The sequence below is a fragment of the Schistocerca gregaria genome, chromosome X, assembly GCF_023897955.1.
Source record: "Schistocerca gregaria isolate iqSchGreg1 chromosome X, iqSchGreg1.2, whole genome shotgun sequence".
NCBI lineage: Eukaryota > Metazoa > Arthropoda > Insecta > Orthoptera > Acrididae > Schistocerca > Schistocerca gregaria.
In genome coordinates this window covers 670,093,526-670,112,183 of record NC_064931.1, presented here as the reverse complement: position 1 = coordinate 670,112,183, position 18,658 = coordinate 670,093,526, and the positions used below count along the sequence as shown (strand labels likewise).

At 36.8% G+C, this 18,658-nt stretch overlaps 1 protein-coding gene across 1 annotated transcript in view; it reads right to left on the bottom strand.

The window, feature by feature from the left end:
• LOC126298265 (serine-rich adhesin for platelets-like) overlaps positions 1-14,760 on the bottom strand; it is a 38,933-nt gene extending 24,173 nt beyond the window's left edge. Inside the window, exon 1 of the mRNA XM_049989567.1 lies at positions 14,643-14,760. The gene's annotated coding sequence lies outside the window, so the exon portion shown is untranslated. The remainder of the gene's footprint in view (positions 1-14,642) is intronic.
• Between the last annotated feature and the right edge of the window lie 3,898 nt (positions 14,761-18,658).

Here is an 18,658-nt window from a genome sequence, read left to right as displayed (position 1 = left end):
GGTTATTTGTCAAGTTTTAATGTTTCTGTTAATACAAATTGATAAAACAAACATCACACAACACTAATTTGCGATCACTCTATCAAACATGCATGTAAAATTTTGCTTTAAAAATGTAGTGGGGAAACAAATAGATGTTTTCCATTTATGCAGGAAGCTGTATGAAAGATGTGATCAGCAGTATTTGTTTAGCTGACTCCAGCTACACTACAAAAAAAAAAAAAAAAATTGCAAACATTTTCTGAAACACAACATGAAATGCACATGACGACCTTTAAGAGGGAGGGACACCATGGTTAACTTGTCAGGGCGTAAGAGTTGTTTTCTTTATGGGCGAGTGAATAGGGATCAAATGTGACATGCCATAATGATGGCTGCATATGGTGCAGTAGGTCGCACCTCCCATTATTGCCACAAGATGTCACTGCAAACACTAATGAAATAATGACAGACGGGATAACATTCATGCCTTTTGAGAACTTTCAGACTACAGTGCCTGCCCGGTGATCGAATAATAATAATAATAATAATAAAACAAAACATTACAGTGGTTCCTGAGATTATTCTTCACATGCAGGCCAAAAAGGTTGGTGGAAGGACAATATTTGTGTAGATTCTGGTAATAATGGCATGTGGCTGGTACAAGTCTTTCAATTAAACATCACTTCAGCAACCTGCATGTCCGTAGCTAGGTATCCTACTGTGGAAAGGAGCTCAAACAACATTTCATTTATAGCAAATCTTCACATCACAGATGTGAATGCTAGGTCAGACAGATCACCATGCTCAACACGGATCGAAACAGGTCAAAACCTATACAGTGGTACCTGGGTTGGTCAGATCATAAATACAGTAAGTGTGGCACAAAATAGATGTACAGTCAAAATTGTAAGACTTATCAGATAATTGTAGCTTGTTTGATTACTCACTCTTAAAGAATGAACTAGTCACTTGAAGATATATTAAAATAATCTACTCAGTAATTTTGACAGAAAGCTGCATAACGTGCAAAACCTTAAACCCCTTTCCACACTCATCTCATTGTATTTAAAACAGTTGAAAAATCATTATCAAGACAAACTGCTGCCCTTTTGTCAGAATATATAATGCAATCAAGGAAAGTGTGGCATAGCAGCACTGGTGCACAACAAGCCATGCACCCGGGTGGTCCTCCTGCTGCTGGAGTTCCCTTTGTGTCAGAGTACAGTGGCCCATTCTCAGACATGTTAAGGCCACTGGTTTCTACCTGTGTGACTACAACAATGTCACCATGGCAAAATTGTTGGCTTCATCAGGTTTAATTTGTTACTTTGTACTGCCAACCACTCTTTCTCAACGAGTAACAGCAGCCGAGGGTACAGCATGGGATAGTATATTGATTTAGTTGCCATCACCTCTTGCTGCCATGTCAGCTTGCTCATTTCCATGGATTCCTGCAGGGCCTGAGACCCAGAAGAATGATATTTCACTCCCTTGCTACTGTATCAAGCGAAAGGTGTCTTGTACGTATTAACTCCTTTGTTTACTGGGTACTTTTGCTGAATGAACTATATAGCACTTAAGGTATCACAGCAAATGAGTAAATTATCGTAACAACTGCACCTCTTCTGCTCCTTTAGGAGTCTAAAGATTTCTGTGTCAGAGAGTAATGTCATTTGGAAGTCAACTCAAAGAGACTGCCAGCGTAAACTACTGGGCAGCTGACAGTACACCTCTGATTAAACCTATGAATGTAAACAACGCACCTAAACGTTAGCAAATGGCTTGTTTAAAATCAAATCTGGTGTACAGTAACTTTGAAATATGACACACCAGTTTCTACTGGATGCATAGTACAGTTTCCAAGTGCCATAAATGACCTTTTGATACCACACAACTGTTATGGAAGTGTATGTATCTTTGATTTTAGCAGGAAAATTGTACCATGCCATCAGCGAAAGTTATTTACTTGAATACCTACAATCCACTGATCTCATTCACGAAGCTCAAGCTGCGAGCCACCCAGGTGTGGATTCTGTTCCTGTCTGTATAAACACTGACATTGCATATTCTTGCTGGTTCTAATTCAAATTCTTTATTCATACAGTAAATGTTAACAGATTGTGGAATGTCATAACACACACAATTCATACACACAAGCAAGCACATGTTATGCACAAATGACTGCCAATCTCAGCATCTACGGCCAGAATGTTGGAGTTGGCCATCATATTTGCATAAGGTGTGCTTGCTTGTGCAAATGAATGGTGTATGTTTCTCTTTAGCTGATGAAGGCTGCAGCCAAAAGCTTTAGGTAAGTGTCTTAATTGTAACTGGCTGCAACTTAATGCGTCTTCCTTAAACAAAGCAACAATCTGTCTTTTCCTACATTGTTGATATTCCTACCTGGAGTTCCTATAACACTATTTGTAGTCAAGGTTTAAAGGCTGATGTCCTTATTAATTGCACATGGAGCTTGTCTGTTATCATGTTCATTTATGTTGGAATTTTTGTTTCTTTCTTGCATATTTACATGTTTCTAGAACAAAACTGCAGGGGAGTGAGAGAATCAAAGACTTCTGGAAGAGGGACCTGCAGGAATCTGTTTGTCATGCATAGTGCATTTATCTTATAGCTATGTTTTGGATCAAGAGGATGATTCAGATAGTGGTTGTGCTACCCCAGAATATAATAACATACCCCAGAATATAATCACATAATGCTGTGGAAGTGGGCAAAGTGTGCAATTAAAACAGCGTGGAAACTTGCTTTGTGTGCATGTAAATGTAGGCTGTACTATACTTTCTTCAGTGTTGCATTTGTTTTTGTTATGTGTGTCTGTCATTTAAAATCACACTGAAGCCAATATGCCTAAAAATTTTTGTTTCCAGTCAGGGTGTATGTGATAATTCGTGCCAAGATCTGTGAAGAAAAGATAAATGCAATGCCTCCTTTCCGGATTCAATCTGCCTCCCACCATTGAATTTCCCAAATGGAAAATAACAGGAGAGTACCAGAAAATATTTTTGTTTATATCTCATGTGTAGATGCGTTCACTCTTCAAGACATTACAAATGGGTTACCAATTCAATACATAAAGGATTTAACAAAGGATGGCATAAAGACAGATACAGGAGTACACAGACACACAAGAAATTAGATCGACCCTGCTATCTGAAACACAATTACTCACTCAGCTTACTACAAACCACTAAAATTAATCCCTGTGCGAACTCTCATTGGACCTGCTTCACTGTGTTATGAGAAATGAAGTATTACTTACCTTCCTGTGTCCTAGCACGCTAATAAGATTTGTAGAAACAGGTAAATTCATAAGTAGCATTACATAAAACTGTGCATATATTACTACTTCGAGTCCATTTAACTGTATTATGGTCATTTCAGCTTATTTTAACATATGGAAAAGTATTTTAAAAAGTTCATGTACAAAGAATACAGATGTATGTACTTGATATGACCATCCTGATACGGGTCTTTAAAGGTTTATGCAAATTATTCCAAGCAAATGCCACAATTATTCTCAGCCATAGGCCATGGATGACACATTTCTCTTCTAGACACGTGTCCATCTCCACATGAAATGGTGATGACCATGGCAACATGTGTATGCAGTAATAAAATTTCCAACCTCTGCTAGAGTTGTTTTACTAGTTTGTGCTGAAAATTAATGTCTCAGAATTTTTTATTATGTGTGCAATTTTGGTTGAGGTATTACATGCCATGAGCATTACTCTGCCAACTTTCATGCTTCACTGGCAGAAATTTCAACCCCTGCAAACAGAGGGCTCCAAAGTGTAGCGTGTAAATTGGTGGTGTGTAACAACTACGTCAGTGCATGAGAAACAGCATGCTGTAGTCTAACTTCTAACCGCAGAACAGTTTGTTCCCACATGGTGCCCCATCTCCTTCAGCATGACAATGGAAGACCACATAGGAGCACTGTGACATCTGCAACAATTAGATGCCTTGGATTCACTGTCATCCTTTGTACAGTACCAACTTGGCCCCATTCGATTTTCAAACCTTACCTTGGAGAAGTCAAACATTTTACAGTGAGGGTATCAACTAACTGGTCTCTCATTGCGTGAAATGTATTTGTTGCCAGGATGACTACATTGAGAAATAAATATGTAGACATGATTAATAAATATGTAGAATGTTAATGAAGTTTGTTTTCTTTAAAAACCTTTACGGTTCTGAGGCATTACTTTTCAGCACACCCCCATTGACTAACAATAAAAATTTCAGAAGGTACCATCCAACTTCAGGTGTTTTTAACAGAAATTATCTAAAAACTTCACCTAAACACACAGATGGAAGATAGCTTTTGAAATGTAGTGCGTGGAATAAATCAACTCATTACAGTGTTCTTTTCTTGCCCACTATTAATAGTTGCGAAAACAGTAAATTCTTTAGCTGCATTAGTTTCTTCATTATTTTCATATTAAACATTCACAGCTCAATGTTTTATTATTGTGATGTTTTTCTTTTGATAAGTTCTAGATGAGAACTGACTTGTTCTTAGAACTTTTTTCATAGAATAAAAAATAAGCAAACATTATTAAAAAAAAAGAGATTTTTATTGAGTAGGCCTGCATAAGGTTGATCGTAGATTCAATGCATTACTGCAGACATTTTCCAAATTTTATGAGCACGCTTTTTCAATTGTGTGCAGAAAAAATTAAGAGCACATTAAAATCTTTAAGTAGTGCCAAATTTTCTAAGGAACAAATATTTCCACGTAGTTTCATTATCCCATTGCAGCAAAGAATGAACCACCACTCAAATATCGAGCAGAAAGGAACATCACAAAGTAAAATGCTTCAACCTACAATGATGGACATAAGATACAGTTATTGGTGACAGTGAAGTCACCAAAACTTGCACAACTTTTTTTTTTTTTTTAACTGAGTTGCAGAGCTGGAACACACGAATTTTCATGTGTGCAAAGTCTAGCATATGATTAAAAGTGTGAAAGTTCAATGCTGTTGTTTAGGGGTGCAAAAATTCAATTTTGTTGTTTAGGGAAAGTAGTTTAACTTAAATATTGCTCAGAGACAAAATCCTCATTGTACACTTTGACTGACCAATGTCAGAAACTAAGTTATTTAGGAAGTGAACCACAACAAAATTGTCAATTAGGAGGATGCTGTAACTGAAAAATGATTGTCATTTTCCTTGCTTGTTTGTGCCCATGTATAATAAAATAAATACAAACAAAAGTTAGTTGAAATTGTACTTTGAAAAATATTCTGAATTATTTACTTCTGTATTTACCATGAACAAGTTAGAAAATACATTGTAATCACTGATTCGCCACACATGAAATACCTGATATTTCCACATCACAGTTGTCATATTTATACAGTATGTTTTGCCCGAGGGTACACCTATTGGAAGATTTTTGACTTTTCTTGTCAATGCTATGCAAAAGCCTTAGAAAAATCCCTTTGAAACTTTACTGGCTAATGTCATTATTTGAAGCAAAGTTATTTATCAGTGCTACAATGTTGCAGCTGTCACAAGTAGTCATCCTCTAGACAACCAGACTTTTCCTACATAACATTTTAGATATGCTCATAATTTTTGAAGTTATGGCCATACTCATAACACAGACACTAGAACTTTTTACTGTCATCACTAAAACTTTTAGCAACTTCCCCAGCTCTTCTGAGTGAACAATGATGCTATGTAATAGAATAGAGAAGTCCATTGTGTGTCCAACACAAAACGCAGCCTCAAATCAAGAATAATACAACCTGAACACAAAAACAGTCACTTGCAGAATACATAGCGAAAATCCAACTTTTATCTCAACAAACTATTATGATTAGAATCACAAGAAGGTGCCATCTAACATTACAACTATCATCATTTTAACTTTGGTTGTCTGTATTTTATCATATCACACCACACACTGATATAGTATACAACTCATTTCACGCTATTGATTCATGACTGTATAATAAGATCTAACATTTTAAAATAGCTGTACAAGGTATCCGAGATACCATCACTGCCAAAACTTCCACATACAGAAAGATACTGCATCCAGCCAAGAAATATGCACAGAAGCATGAAATTCTAAAAATGGAAGCTGTGAAAAGTGTAACAATTCTCATTCAGGTTCATAATTGCTTTTACTTTACAAGCCACCTAATCACTGGCCTGTATCCAACACTGACAGGTTCTCGTACATATTGCTATACAGGTCACACGAAATATATATCTGGTGTGCCCCAAGGATCTGTATTGCGACCCCTTCTGTTTCTTCTGTACATAAATGATGTAAGCTTAAATATTGATGCACACAAAACAATCATATTTGCAGATGACACCACGATTCTACTAAAAGGAGGCAACGATGAACAGTTACAGCAGACAGTAAAAACGGTCACGAAACAACTTAGTAACTGGGCACAGAGTAATCAGCTTGTAATAAACAGTAAGAAAACCGTTGCTCTAATATTCCACAATGTTCCTAACAAGGGCATGTTTATCCCATCAGTCTCTATCAATGACGAGCCAGTTGGTAACAGTACTGAAACCAAATTCTTAGGACTTTGGCTGCAGAGTAACATCAGATGGAATAAGCATATTGAATATCTCAATGCTGAACTGAGCAAAACATGTTATCTTCTTTGTTCATTAAAATCATGCTGTAGTGAGAAAACAGTATTGAATGTATATCATGCGTACTTTCATTCTCGTCTTTGATATGGGGTCACCATCTGAGGAAACTCTAAAACAGCTAATAGCACTTTTAAACTAAAAAAAGGGCCATTAGAATCTTGTTTGGGTGCAAGCCTAGAGACTCTTGTAAACCCCTCTTTAAGAAATCTGGTATTCCCCCATTACCATGTGTATACATTATGGAAACCCTTTTGTTCTTTAAATTAAATGTAATAGGCAAGGACCGGAGACTACAAAAAAAACTGTGATATACATGATCACTTTACCAGACAAAACAGAAACTTACATATGACTCAAATCAGCACAGCACTGTGCCACAAAGGTACTTTTGACATGGGAGTTAAGCTTTATAACAAACTTCCTGAAAACATAAAAGCTATCACTGAGGTCAATACATTTGGAAAATCTCTAAAGTCATATTTACAGCATCACTGCTTTTACTCCATTGAAGAATATTTAAATTTATGAAATGTGTTATATAAATACTTACTTACGTGTAAAGTGTATTATTGTAAGCTTACATATGTATGCCTTGAAATTACTTTCAGCCTGTATATTTATAACTTGACTTGTCCAATATCTAATGCATAAGCTGCTATGTAGACAACAGGACCAATAAAATACAATCTACAATCCTTGGAGTGGTGTAATATGAAAATATAGCTTCAAAGATTCCATATGAGTAAATAGTTTAGAACTCACACAGGTGCTGTTGCAAAACTATGATTTCTAGTCACAAATAATTTTCATGGGCTTTTTAGTGAATGAATGTCTTTCTATATCTTGAAAACAATATAATTTTTTCTGAGATCTGAGGTGTACAATGTTTTCCATTCAGAAAAACTCCTTACAGTGCACTGTAATCTGCTATGAATGAGTCTGTGAGAAACTCCCTACACTTATTGAGAGTGGGATAGATTGTTTCATATAAGCATATCCATAAAGAATTTTCTATGTTTTTAATTTCTGGCCATGTTACATTAGCTATTTACAACCCAACAGTCCATCTGACACTGAAGCATCACCACATTTGACCCATTTGTTTTCCTAATACACATCAATAATTTGCAATTCAGTGTACTAAATAACTCTAGCTTTTTTTTTAATCTGAAAATGATACTAGTATCACACATTCAGGGCCATACTACAAAACAGAGCAAACAATGTATTGGAGGGAAATTGTTCACAGTTAATGATTAATGTATGCTCATGTATCCAGAATGAGATTTTCACTCTGCAGCGGAGTGTGCGCTGATATGAAACTTCCTGGCAGATTAAAACTGTGTGCCCGACCGAGACTCGAACTCGGGACCTTTGCCTTTCGCGGGCAAGTGCTCTACCATCTGAGCTACCGAAGCACGACTCTCGTCCGGTACTCACAGCTTTACTTCTGCCAGTATCCGTCTCCTACCTTCCAAACTTTACAGAAGCTCTCCTGCGAAACTTGCAGAACTAGCACTCCTGAAAGAAAGGATATTGCGGAGACATGGCTTGGCCACAGCCTAGGGGATGTTTCCAGAATGAGATTTTCACTCTGCAGCGGAGTGTGCGCTGATATGAAACTTCCTGGCAGATTAAAACTGTGTGCCCGACCGAGACTCGAACTCGGGACCTTTGCCTTTCCGGGGAAGTGCTCTACATCTGAGCTACCGAAGCACGACTCTCGTCCGGTACTCACAGCTTTACTTCTGCCAGTATCCGTCTCCTACCTTCCAAACTTTACAGAAGCTCTCCTGCGAAACTTGCAGAACTAGCACTCCTGAAAGAAAGGATATTGCGGAGACATGGCTTAGCCACAGCCTAGGGGATGTTTCCAGAATGAGATTTTCACTCTGCAGCGGAGTGTGCGCTGATATGAAACTCATGTAATTTCAATGTGAGGTAAAGCAAAGACCAGGCTTCATTTGATCAATGGATCACCTACTGACCTATACTGGCATACAGCTCAGCTTCAATAAATTCTCATCAGGTTTGACTTACACAAAATCTGCAGCCATGGCAGAAATATTTAACAGTTTCAAGTAACAGACACTACAAATAACATACAAAAAACCTACTTGTGAAACTACAAGAAAGAATTTAGGAATATCATTCAGCTCTGTAGATACCATTCCCCAAAGGGCTGCCAAGATAACATTATACTAATAAGAAATTGCATTTGTAGCAATTATTACCATATTCAGTCTGTGAGTGGAAAACAAACCTTAATCTATAGTGTTTTAATAAGTGTCCACAGCCATATAGTGATCTGCATGGGTTCTAACATGTGTGTCACTGTAGACCACAAGGCCTGGAGATCAATCTTTCATTAAATATGTTTATAACAGAAGCATGATTTGTCTCTCTGTTGGTCACAAGACATATGAAATATCCGCTTCATCCAATATACTGTCTTGCAAACAAACATACAACATAGGGTGTAAGATGGGTCTAAATCCCCAAAACTAGAATGATAATATGTGGAGACACGAATGCCAAAACAGATGTTGAGGGTGAAATTAGTTGTAACTTAAAATAATTGAAATAATATGAAGTTGTGTGTGTAAGGGTTTTCAGTTATTTTAAAAACAGTGTGATTGCCTCACGACACACCATGTGTTCACTGCAAAATTAGTAGTAACTGCTTAAACTTTTTGGACACTTTCAGTGTGGCACAAATGGTGAACACTGCAAAGATGATTTTAAGAAGTTCTGTTTCAATTTTAAATCAAGTACTTACAGACACTGACAGGGAAAACTGTAAAGTATTTATAAGAGATCACGGCATTTCAAATTATTACTGTCTGAAGATAGAGCTAAAGACACGCTCAGTGAAACCCACAAAACTGCAGGCCTACAAAAGGATCTCCTCTGATCTTAAGATACATACTTTTTATAGATATTGGCAAATAAAACCTGGGGTGAAATGTATACAAAAAGCAATCTAGATACTAGGTCCTATATATTTTACACATTAGGTAAACCAATTTTGCAGATGACACTTCCGAAAGTAAACATTTCTACTGCTCCAGATAGGAAAACAGATGGGTAAATGCAGGTTTTAGAAAGTTCTCATAAACACTTAAATTTCTCAGTTCCTTGTAAAAGCAGTGCACTAACCCACAGACCCTTGAACACTATCACAGATGTAATTTCTTAGACTTTCCCGGCAATTCTGTGACATCTCGCATTGGGTATACTGCCAGTGGTCTGCGTTTTTCTAACAATATTTCCATGTCGTACTTTAGGGTCTTAATCAGGTGCTTCCTGTGACTGTTACAGGAAGCACCTGATAAAGATGCCTAGGTACGATGTCGAAATATTGTGTTAGAAAAATGTAGACCACCGCCAGTACACTCAATTCAATGAGATGTCACTATCACAGATGTTTAAATAAATAGAAGTGGGTACCGCTTGTGGTAATAATAATAAAAAAAAACATTCAATGATAAGTTAATATATAATTCAGAAAATAAAAGCAAAGTGGTATGAGGCGTTATAAAACATGAAGTTGGAGAGGGCAGAGACAGGGGTGATAGTATATAAATAAAAAATGGGGACAGAATAACAGAGTCCTCAGAAATTGGCAACTTTTGTAAATGAATATTTCTTCAGTATTGCAAAGAAGTTGCAGAAGAATCTTTCTAAAACATATGTAGCACTACAAAGACTTACACAAAAAGCACAATCATGTTTCCCACAACAGAGCTCAAGTTTTTTTTTTTAAAAAAAAAAAAAAGGTCAGCAGGCACAGATGAGGTTCCCGTCTCCATTCTCAAAGCATGCATACAAGACCAATTAACAAACATAATAAATGTATCTTTTAGTTTAGGCATTTTTTTCCTAAAATAACTAAAGCAAGCATGAGTGTGAAGAGAACTGGAAACTAACGGCCACATTCACTGCTGTCTTCATTCTTAAAAATGACTGAAACAATAATGAAAGACAGGACCTCCTTAATGAAGTACAGTTTACTTTCAGAAGTGGAAGAAGTACAATAAAAGCCACTGCAGAATTTACGAACATGGGAAACAGGATGCAAAAGGTGGAGAATGTTCACCCATCCGCTAATGTAAATGTTTGGTAAAACAATAATCAGACAAGATACGTAAATCACATTCTACATAAGCAAGATATGGAAAAAAGTTCTCTTTGCTGATGACATCAACATCGTAGTCACTGATAAGACATAAGAACGCCTGTTAGACAAAGTGGATGAAATGCTAAATGATGTTTACAATTGGGCAGTATGTAATAAATTAATGCACAACAAAAAGAAAACAAACAGTATGCATTTGAGCGTAAGGAGAGGAACCAACTCTTGTCACATTACGGATAGATAAAAAACCTGTAGGTTGTGTAGCAAACAACAAAGTTTTTAGGGATGGACATTGATTGTCAGCTATTATAGTATGTACTAGGGTGTTAGCATCAGATGGTAACAGCCAATGTTGTGACATATTACGCCTACATATACTCAGTTCTTAGCTATGAGATTCCTTTCTGGGGATCCTTACTGCAACAAGTGAGTATGTACACCAATCTGTGGGGCATATCAGACAAAATATTACTAAATACTACACTAATAGTTCTATTCCTAATCATGAAACAAGAGCTAGTTTGGAGCTTTTAAAAAAAAGAGGCAGCGCACCAGCGCATAAAATTGAGTAACAAATTGCCAAAGGTAGTGGATAACACATTTGCTTAAAAAGGCAGCTAAAATGTCCTTCACAAGTAATGCATATTACACAGTTCAAGATTACTTAGAGGACCAAGAGTGGTGGCTTGTAATGAATGGTGACACTACAGTACCTTGTCACATTTCAATACAGGGTTAGGGTTTACTGCTTTCACAAGGATCATGTGTGAAGCTGTATAAAGCATAACAGTTATGTCTGCCAAATGAGGCAATGCAGCTGTTAGGATGCTGACCTCATACTGATGAGGATGGAGCTGCTCTCTCCAGCCATTCTGATTAGGGTTTTATGTGATTTTCCTATATCCCTATGGCCAAATGCAACGATGGTTCCTTAAACTAAGCCACTGCCATACACCTGTCCTATTCCCATATGCTACCAGCATGTTATGCATGTTGTGTGTTATATTTTGCTCTGCTCATTGGCACTATATTACCTCGACAAATCCTGTATCGTTGTGAGATGATCCCTGGATGAATAAAAAACTAATTTGCAGACAGACATCAACAACAACTTGCATAGAAGAAATCACAAAGGGGATTCCATCAAATGAAATAATTGATTACCTGCTCTTCCTTCTTATAGTGAATTGCATGATATTTAATTTGAAATAGGAAACAAAACCAGCATTTTGTTAATCAGAAAAGTGTTCCAAATATGTACAAGAACTATTAAAATGACTACAAAAATCTCCAATCCTCTCTACTTTTTAATATGATGTGTGGTTGGTGATGGAAATGTATCTGGGTCTGAAGAGCAGTTTATATATCATAAAACAAAGCACTGAACTGAACAATTTTGTAAATATGTCATACTGAGTAACAGTGAAATGGAACTGTCTTTACCGTAGGAATTGTACCTGGTATGTGGCAACTATACTAGATCTCCAAAATATTTAGGAAGGGTTAGTATATCAGACCACAGGATAAGAGGGACCTACTTGGCAACAGTTACTTACCCTTCATTTTTGAACTTCTCACAAGCTATCCCACCAGAGACAGTAGTTATGTGCCTGCAACTTTTGTGTGTGTGTGTGTGTGTGTGTGTGTGTGTGTGTGTGTGTGTGTGTGTGTAACAGATCTTATTGTGCCTGTCTGTAGCTCAGCATCTCCTCCTCTCTATTTGTGGGTAGCAATCAATTCTTTTCACAATATTGCCATCTTTAAGAAAGAATACCTTCATTGCTGAAAAACAGGCTGTAAGGAAAATATGTGCTGCTTAAAAATAAATGGAAAAAGTTTCTTTTATAATTCCTCCCATGCCATGGAAAAATCTCTATTATAATGTATAAAAGGTGGTGGTTACTCACATCTGTAGGTCATCTTTTTTATTTTTAAAAGGAAAAGAACACGAATGTTGTCAATGATCAGTCTGTGTACAAAATATTTTGTAATGTGAATATAAAAGACTCAGTTCACATCATTACTAATTATTGTGCAAATAGCCCATGAAAATTTAACTAGCTCTCACCTCTTTAAGGAAAGTACTCCAACAATTCTCTCGTAATTTTACAGTATACTTTTCTTGGGGCATTTTTCTTCTGATACGATACTTCATTTGTAAATTTTTTTTATAAGTTACTTTATAATGATAAACAGATTCCTGTGGAAAGCCTGAAGACTGTCCTGCATAATTCTAACTTGTTCTCATCAACTTCAGACAATTGCTCAGACAGCATGAAGGGAAAATTATCACAACACACAACATAAAGCAACTGTTAGTCACTGTGGGATATGATGTTTAGGGGACACATTTACACAAAATTATTTTTGTGTTAATATTTGTGGGAGAGGACTAGGCCAAGGTACACCACTACAGTGGGAATGGTTCACATGGACATCAATCATCTCAGTCTCGAACACACAATATTAATTAATGCAGCACTTCAAAAATACCACGATGTTATAAACTCTGTTCTTAACAAAAACTGGATTTTAGCATTATTTTCTTTCCCCAAAGCATGGAGAAGACAGGATATAATTTTTTTGTAACTGTAGCAGAAATTATATTTTACTGAATCAAAAATAAAGATTGGTATTTTTCACTGATGTGTTGATACACAAGCTGTCAAGGATGAACTTCTTAATACATCTACCTCTAGACGGGCACACTACAAATCACATGTAAGTGCCCAGCAGAGGATTCACCAAACCACCTCCAAACTAGTTCTCCAATCTTGAATAGCAAGTGGAAAAATTTAACTATATCTTTCTGCATGAGCTCTGATTTCCCTTATTTTATCATGGTGTATGTTTCTCCCTATGCAGGTAGCCATCAACAAAATATTTTCACATTTGGAACAGAGAGTTGGTGATTGACATTCTGTAAGTAAATTCTTCCAATTTTCACAGCATCTGAAATTGTACATGTATATTGACGTAAGTAATATCGCTCTAAACAACGATCAAAGGATAAGGTACAAATTGGGATTTTTCATTTATTACTGTTACTTTTTTTTTCTTCGTGTTATTACAGTGCTCACGACCAACGCCTTTTTCGTGAGTATGAAAGACAACACAGGTATGATAACTCATGTCTACCATATAAAAAGCATAAAGTATTAATGAGTTAACCCACGTCCAAACAGAATCTCATGGGTACGACGAACACTTAACATTCTGATCATCTCATTTATACTGGATACGATGATATACACATTTTAACAGTGCTAATACTCGAACTTTCTTCATAGTTTTATGAAACACTTAAATTGCGCATACAGGAGACGGGCTTTCAAAGCTACAGTTTACTAAACTGATACCGCACCACAAACAGTTGTATTAAATGCAGCCATACTACGTATTTACATTTAGTTACGCGTCATCCAAACTTAGCAAAACCAGCGACATTCACGGCAACGTCATTCCCGAAGCTGACAACTACTATAACACAAAACCTTGAAGATTTGATAATAGGAACTTTTCAGTGATAACAAGAGAGCTATTTCGAAGCAAACTGTTAGCACTCAGAACCTCAACCACATAATTATTTAGTCACATGAAAAAACAGTAGCAATGTAAAATAACCTTGAGTAATGGTGGCCATTACAAATTGCACGCACGTATGTACACACACATCTACACACACACACACCCACACGAAATATAATGTACATGCAGTCGTGCGAAACGTTTTATTGAATTAAAGTACTGTTTATTTACTCTCCTTTAACATTTTATGAAAGTAATCAACAATCTTCCACAAAATCTGATTCTTAATAAGATAGTATACAAACAGTAGTCAAACAAATTTTTGAACCCAAACTTTTCTTACCTACGTAATTCTTCAACTGCGACGAATCTCTTGTTTAACTTCAACTAATTCTGCGTTATTTTGACGATACGAAAACCTATCAAAGCCGCTCGCTCTACCATTAATGTCGCCTGCCTTCCATGGGATCTTTGGCGTGTTGGCTATGACGACAGAATGAAGTAAAGATCAGAAAACGGAGAGAGAAACTGCATGGAAATGAGCAAAGAACAAAAACCCAAGGTAGTCGAATAATGCCTAGATTTGAGGAGAGTTTCGGACTGCTTTACAAGACGAAATAGGTAATTATTTTATCGAAATTAGGAAAGTTTGCACTAGATTTTTTTTTAGAAATGTATATATATTATTACATGCGTCCTCTTTATGAGAACTTCATTATTGGTCAAATTCATTATTCCGATATCTGAAATATTCGATCAAGTTCTGTAATGGCCTGATTTCTTTACTATTTACGCAACGGGGAGAAGATGAGCGGCAGGAATGTTGAAAAACAGGGAGGAGATTACAGACATAAAAAATGAATGGATAAGGTTCAGGAAATCAAATGTTACTGTGATACATTTAAATTGAGGAAAATAAATTTTTAACAAGTTGCAAGGAAATATAAACTGAGTTATTAGGCAAATCTCACTTTCTCCCACATTGATAATGTGAATCAGTGTTTAAATACATAATGAACCTTCAAAAAATCTATTAAAGAATGAACTAAATATTTAAGTAAGAAATGTACAGCACATTTACTATTTGGGGTAATATGTCGCCACCGGAATAGAAAAGGGAAAGAAACTAAGGCAGTTGAAATTCTAAGGGTTTTGAAATCATGTCTTGTTGCAGCAGCAGTCAGGTCACACGAAGATGGTGTCAAATCACCTCCAGCAGAGGTCAGGTCACACACAGCAGAGGCCAGGTCACATACAGAGGAGACCGGGACATCTCCATCAGTAGACCTTACAATGGCAGCAGAGGATCCTGCACATCGCAATGGAGGACCCTGCATCAGTAGCAGAGGAACCTTCATCAGCAGCAGAGGACCCTGCATCAGTACCACAGTACACTTCATTGGCAGCGGAGGACAATTAACCACTAGTGGGAGACCTTTCACTGCCAGCTGCTCTGGCAACTAGAGATCAGACACCAGCGACAGCAGAAGGATACATTTCACTGGCAGCAGTCGATCCACTCTCACCAGTAGCTGCTACAGAGATCATTACAATACAGACAAAGGAAACACAAACAGGGTGCTGAAAACCCATCGTGCTTAAGAGCTATTGCCACCTCAACTCAAAACAACATCAGCTATTAGACAGCAAAGTGTGAGCACAGCTGTACCACTCTCTGTCATAGAGGTTTCCATATTTTAAGCTATGATATCCAGAGTCTGAGAAATAACCTTTTTGAATCTAAAGTTACAGTTTACCATATGTGTATCATGGATCACCGATACAGGGATTCTGAATCAGGTATCATGAACATTAATCACTGTAATTTGGCTTTTCAGATTTCTAAGAAGGACGCCAAAAGTGGTGGAGTTTGTATTTTTCTTAAATCTAACGTGGAAAGGAAAATTTGGTGTGAGGCAGAAGCATTGAGTACTGGAAAGCATTTTGAAACTGCTGCTGTTCAGTTGCATGGAAAACTGATTAACATAATAATTATTGCGGTATATGGAGAACCTAATAGATACATAGACTCCTACATTAAGAAACTGGAGTCTCTGCTGGACATTATGTTTATGGAAAAAAATCGCCATAATTGTCTGTGGAGAGTTTAATGTAAACCTCGTGAATGATTCTGCATTAAGAGAGCTGTTTCTTAATGTATTGCAGGGTGTCAAGATCTTTCCTCTTACAAACAGCACCACAAGAATAACAAATGGAAATAGATATGTCTTACAGACAACACATTTTCAAATGCCGACACCACAGAGATAGAAATTATTAATACTGACATATGGCTACTTGATCATAATGACCTCTTCCTTACAGTTCCAGCAGTAGTTCATGAGAGAAAGGGCAGTATTTCTTTCCTATAGAAAAGATTTTTTTGCAGGGAATTGTATTATTTTTGTCGTTACTCTAAGTAGCAAATCTTGTTTAGTTATGCTTATATTCTTAGGTACAAACATTGCTTTTTCTTCAACATTAGTGTCCAATTTTGAAATGTGTTTTCAAAGCAATTGAGTAGATTCCATTAATGCTGGATCATTAAATCTAGTTTCTGGATTACATCAGGCATTAAGATTTTCTGTAGGACTTCAGTAATGTTCAGTTAACAAATGAAAAGATCCACAGGTCTTCAATTTATAGAATACGTAAAGACTTATAAGAAATATATCACAGGTAACAAAAAAGCCCAAACTACTTAGAAACAAGAGCATAATAAGAATTTTCGGCAGTAAATCAATATCTGTCTTAGATATTGTACCGAATGGAACAAGTAAGATCCATGAAGGAAAGGAAATAACATTTAAAGACGTTGATGATATCAAAATTGGCAAAAGAGACCAGCCACTTTACATAAATAATTACTTCATAAATGTTTCCCACACACTTAGCTTAGATTTCGCAAATCAAGACAGACTTAGATATCGTACATCTGCTCACAGTGTGAGGTTAGTTCCAGGTAGTGATGTAAGAAGGAGTAAAAGTGATTAAAAGCCTGCACTGCAAAAGGTTAGTGGGGTGTGGATGATGAACGACAGTCATAATTGGTACTCCTTCACAAACTGCAGAACCCTTTGCTCGCTCTCAACTCTTAATATATCATTCAGTGAGCAAATGTTTGTCAACAGATTAAAAATATCGAAAGTGATACCTTTATTCAAGAGTGGTAGTAGTCATAAGATTGGAAGCTGTCGACCCATTTCACTCCTCTCAACATTCTCTGAAGTAACTGAAACGACCACAGTCTTCTGAATAATTGAAACCATGTCTGTCGAACGGGTAGCAGCACAGAAAGAGTGGTAAATGCCTCTGAGCCTTACGTGACTTGACTTCTGAAGTCATCAGTCCCCTAGGACTTAGAACTACATAAACCTAACTAACCTAAAGGCATCATACACATCCATGCCCGAGGCAAGATTCGAACCTGCAACCATAGCGGTCACGAGGTACCAGACTGTACCGCCTACAACCGCTCGGCCACCCTGGCCGGCGAAAGAGTGGTAAGTGTTTACGTAGACGAACCAGATACAAACCTAGATAACAACATTATTGTTGTAGGAGTTAATTTAGATCTTTCTAAATCTTTCGATACCGCTAGTCATGAAATTCTTTGAGATAAGCTGGAAACAATGGGGATAAAAGGGATAGAAAACAAGTGGTTTCAGTCATATTTGCAAAATAGATCTCGGGTTATGGAATTCACATCTACTCATTCTAATCATAAAATCACATTAGTACCTTATACAAAGTCGAAATAGGTGTACCACAGTATAGTATGTTAGGTACCCTTTTGTTCTTTATTTACTTACATCGCATACTCATCTCAGAAGCTGCAGCCAAGATCATATTGTTTGCAACTGACACTTAAGAAATAGCAAACGATGTTAAGGAATTTCTGTCCACAATAACTGATCAAGTCCTCAAGTTCTTGTATTCAGTGTCAACATGCTGACCCTTATTAAGATAGACACAAATTACATTCAGTTTGGAAAGATAAATCAAAACCAAGATCTCCAACAAGTACTGGGTGGAAACGAGAGGAATGCACAAAACTTTTAGGTATGTATGTTGAGCAAGAGTTAAATTACAAAGACCATATAACTAAATTCTTGCAGAGACCTAGTTCTGCATGTTTTACTTAGAGAATTATCTATAAAGTTTACTCCTGATGTGGGTATATAATGGTTTATTTTGGCTGCTTCCAGTCTCTTGTAGATCATGGAATTGTTTTTTCGAGTAAAACCGATAACAAATTCAGTGAAATTTATACATTACAGGAAAGGGCTATTCGAATCTTGTCACTCAGCTCTACTAGGTCTCACTGGAAGCGCCTATTTAAACAGTTCTGTTTGCTTA